This window comes from Limulus polyphemus, unplaced genomic scaffold (assembly GCF_000517525.1).
Source record: "Limulus polyphemus unplaced genomic scaffold, Limulus_polyphemus-2.1.2 Scaffold8311, whole genome shotgun sequence".
NCBI lineage: Eukaryota > Metazoa > Arthropoda > Merostomata > Xiphosura > Limulidae > Limulus > Limulus polyphemus.
In genome coordinates, this window is record NW_013673921.1 from 27546 (window position 1) to 31518 (window position 3973).

The 3973-nt window shown below is 26.2% G+C and overlaps 1 long non-coding RNA gene across 3 annotated transcripts; it reads right to left on the reverse strand.

Annotated features, from left to right (window-relative positions):
- Positions 1–388: 388 nt before the first annotated feature.
- Positions 389–3933, reverse strand: LOC106475263. 3 transcript variants are annotated; one of them, XR_002608820.1, is made up of 3 exons: positions 3899–3933; positions 1316–1371; positions 389–540 (listed from the first exon to the last, which is right to left on the reverse strand). It is a non-coding gene; the product is annotated as an uncharacterized LOC106475263 (long non-coding RNA). The 3 variants fall into 3 exon arrangements; XR_002608821.1 differs by lacking the exon at positions 3899–3933 and adding an exon at positions 3829–3864; XR_001291794.2 differs by lacking the exon at positions 3899–3933 and adding an exon at positions 2895–2925.
- Positions 3934–3973: the final 40 nt, after the last annotated feature.

Consider the following 3973-nt stretch of genomic DNA (forward strand, 5'->3'; position numbering starts at 1 on the left):
AAACTTAAGCGACACATGCCTTTACTTAATAAAACTGGTTTATTCTTTCCGAATATAACTTAACCGATACACTTAACTTCAACAATTGCGCTAAACAAACGCTATAGCAACGAACGTCAATAATACTCCGACCGCAGATCAATTACTCACTATCTACACACACATTACAATTCTTCTTTTATATACCAGCCTACCCTATATCTAGCAATTACTTGAGCATTCCTGAAAGAACAAGATAGTTCTAGAAACTAGAGGGCGCCACAGTGGTCATGTGACTCGCTGACGCAACAATATAATATAACTACAGATTAACCAAATCCTGCCTCATAAAGTAACTCCTAGGTCTCAATTAGCACGTGCTGTTGAATATGAAATAAAAATATACCAGAAACAAAAATAGGGAACAATAATTTTATCACCATTCTAGTGATAAAATGATTTTATTGAAAAGTTGAAATATAAAAGAAATATTTACTGGCAAAGATGAACCATCAAGTTTTCATTCTTTCTCCATCGATGACATCGTGAAATATTTCGTTTCTGGAAATGAAAATAATAAAACACATTGCTTCTCAACTATCGAAATTCTACGTACCAGTTTTAAAACTACTGCACTTGTAAGGTTTAAAATAAAATAAAGTAACTTTCTTCTACATAAGATGTGAATCAAATATGTTTGTTTGAAGTTATGCACAAAGCTACAAATGGGCTGGCTGTGCTCTGCCCACAACGGGTATCGAAACCCTGTTGCTAGCGTTGTAAGTCCACAGATTAACTAACATATTAAATAATCAGTTGGGAATTAGGTAAATTATCAACTAACCATCATATTAAATAATGGGTTGAGAACTAGGTAAAGTAACAGTTAATTATCATATTAAATAATGAGTTGATAATTAGGTAAACGAACAGCTAATTATCATATTAAATAATGAGTTGAGAACTAGGTAAAGTAACAGTTAATTATCATATTAAATAATGAGTTGATAATTATGTAAAATAAGGGTTAACTATCATATTAAATATTCACTTGAGAATTAGGTAAAGTAACAGCTAACTATCATATTAAATATTCAGTTAGTAATTATGTAAAAATAACAGTTAATTATCATATTAAATAATGGGTTAATAATTAGGCAAAGTAACAGCTAACTATCATATTAAATAATCAGTTAGTAATTAGGAAAAGTAACAGCTAACTATCATATTAAAACAAAGTAGATTCATTCGGTATGCCAATGAAGCCTACAGTAATTATATATTAAAATTTTATAAACAGTTAGTGAAAATGATGTGAAATAAAATATTCTAATACCTGTTAAACAGCGGTAGTTTTTACATATATTAGGCTCTGTTTCCACTTTCTTGCTCCTAGAATAAGAAAAGTAATTATTAGTTTGGAATTCACCACAGGTTTGAATTATCCAATGTTTAAGGTTTAGAAAACCGATATCTTACTACAGTACTCAAAATAAAACATGACAGTAAACTTGTTTATATAATAGTATTCACAGCCAGCTGGTTTACATAGTAGTATTCACAATCAGCTTGTTTATGTAGTAGTATTCACAACCAGCTTGTTTATACAGTAGTATTCACAACCAGCTTGTTTATACAGTAGTATTCACAACCAGCTTGTTTATATAGCAGTATTCACAACCAGCTTGTTTATATAGTAGGCTTCACAACCAGCTTGTTTATATAGTAGTATTCACAACCAGCTTGTTTATGTAGTAATATTCACAACCAGCTTGTTTATACAGTAGTATTCACAACCAGCTTGTGTATACAGTGGTATTCACAACCAGCTTCTTTAAATAGTGGTATTCACAACCAGCTTGTTTATATAGTGGTATTCACAACCAGCTTGTTTATATAGTGGTATTCACAACCAGCTTGTTTATATTGTAGTATTGCCAACTGTTCTTTACTATAATATTTAATATAAAGACTTACAGTAAGCTTGTTTATATAGTAGTAGTATTCTCAACTGTTGTTTACTATAATATTTAATATAAAACTTACAGTAAGCTTGTTTATATAGTAATAATATTCACAACTGTTCTTTACTATAATATTTAATATAAAACTTACAGTAGGCTTGTTTAAATAGTAGTATTCTCAACTGTTGTTTACTATAATATTTAATATAAAACTTGCAGTAAGCTTGTTTATATATTAATAGTATTCACAACTATTTTTACTATAATATTTAATATAAAACTTACAGTAGGCTTGTTTATATAGGAGTATTCACAACTGTTCTTTATTATAATATTTAATATAAAACTTACAGTAAGCTTGTTTATATAGTAGTATTCTTTACTATAATATTTAATATAAAAACTTACAGTAAGCTTTATATTAAATACCATAGTAAAGAACAGTTGTGAATACTACTATATAGACAAGCTTACTATAAGTTTTATATTAAATATTATAGTAAAGAACAGTTGTGAAAACTACTATATAGACAAGCTTACTGTAAGTTTTATATTAAATATTATAGTAAAGAACAGTTGTGAATACTACTACTATATAAACAAGCTTACTGTAAGTTTTATATTAAATATTATAGTAAAGAACAGTTGTGAATACTACTACTATATAAACAAGCTTACTGTAAGTTTTATATTAAATATTATAGTAAAGAACAGTTGTGAATACTACTACTATATAGACCAAGCTTACTGTAAGTTTTATCTATATAGTAGTATTCACAACTGTTCTTTACTATAATATTTAATATAAAACTTACAGTAAGCTTGTCTATATTAGTAGTTTTCACAACTGTTCTTTACTATAATATTTAATATAAAACTTACATTAAGCTTGTCTATATAGTAGTAGTATTCACAACTGTTCTTTACTATAATATTTAATATAAAACTTACAGTAAGCTTGTCTATATAGTAGTATTCACAACTGTTCTTTACTATAATATTTAATATAAAACTTACATTAAGCTTGTCTATATAGTAGTATTCACAACTGTTTCTTACTATAATATTTAATATAAAGACTTACAGTAAGCTTGTTTATATAGTAGTATTCACAACTGTTCTTTACTATAATATTTAATATAAAAACTTACAGTAGGCTTGTTTATATAGGAGTATTCACAACTGTTCTTTACTATAATATTTAATATAAAGACTTACAGTAAGCTTGTTTATATATTAATAGTATTCACAACTGTTCTTTACTATAATATTTAATACAAAAACTTACAGTAGGCTTGTTTATATAGTAGTATTCACAATTGTTCTTTATTATAATATTTAATATAAAACTTACAGTAAGCTTGTTTATATAGTAGTATTCACAACTGTTCTTTACTATAATATTTAATATAAAAACTTACAGTAAGCTTATTTATATAGCAGTATTCACAATTGTTCTTTATTATAATATTTAATATAAAACTTACAGTAAGCTTGTTTATATAGTAGTATTCACAACTGTTCTTTACTATAATATTTAATATAAAAACTTACAGTAGGCTTGTTTATATAGTAATATTCACAACTGTTCTTTACTATAATATTTAATATAAAACTTACAGTAAGCTTGTTTATATAGCAGTATTCACAACTGTTCTTTACTATAATATTTAATATAAAAACTTACATTAAGCTTGTTTATATAGTAGTAGTATTCACAACTGTTCTTTACTATAATATTTAATATAAAAACTTACAGTAAGCTTGTCTATATAGTAGTAGTATTCACAACCAGTTTGTTTATATAGTAGTATTCACAACCAGCTTGTCTATATAGCAGTATTCACAACTGTTCTTTACTATAATATTTAATATAAAAACTTACAGTAAGCTTGTCTATATAGTAGTAGTATTCACAACTGTTTTTTACTATAATATTTAATATAAAAACTTACATTAAGCTTGTCTATATAGTAGTATTCACAACCAGTTTGTTTATATAGTAGTATTCACAACCAGCTTGTCTATAT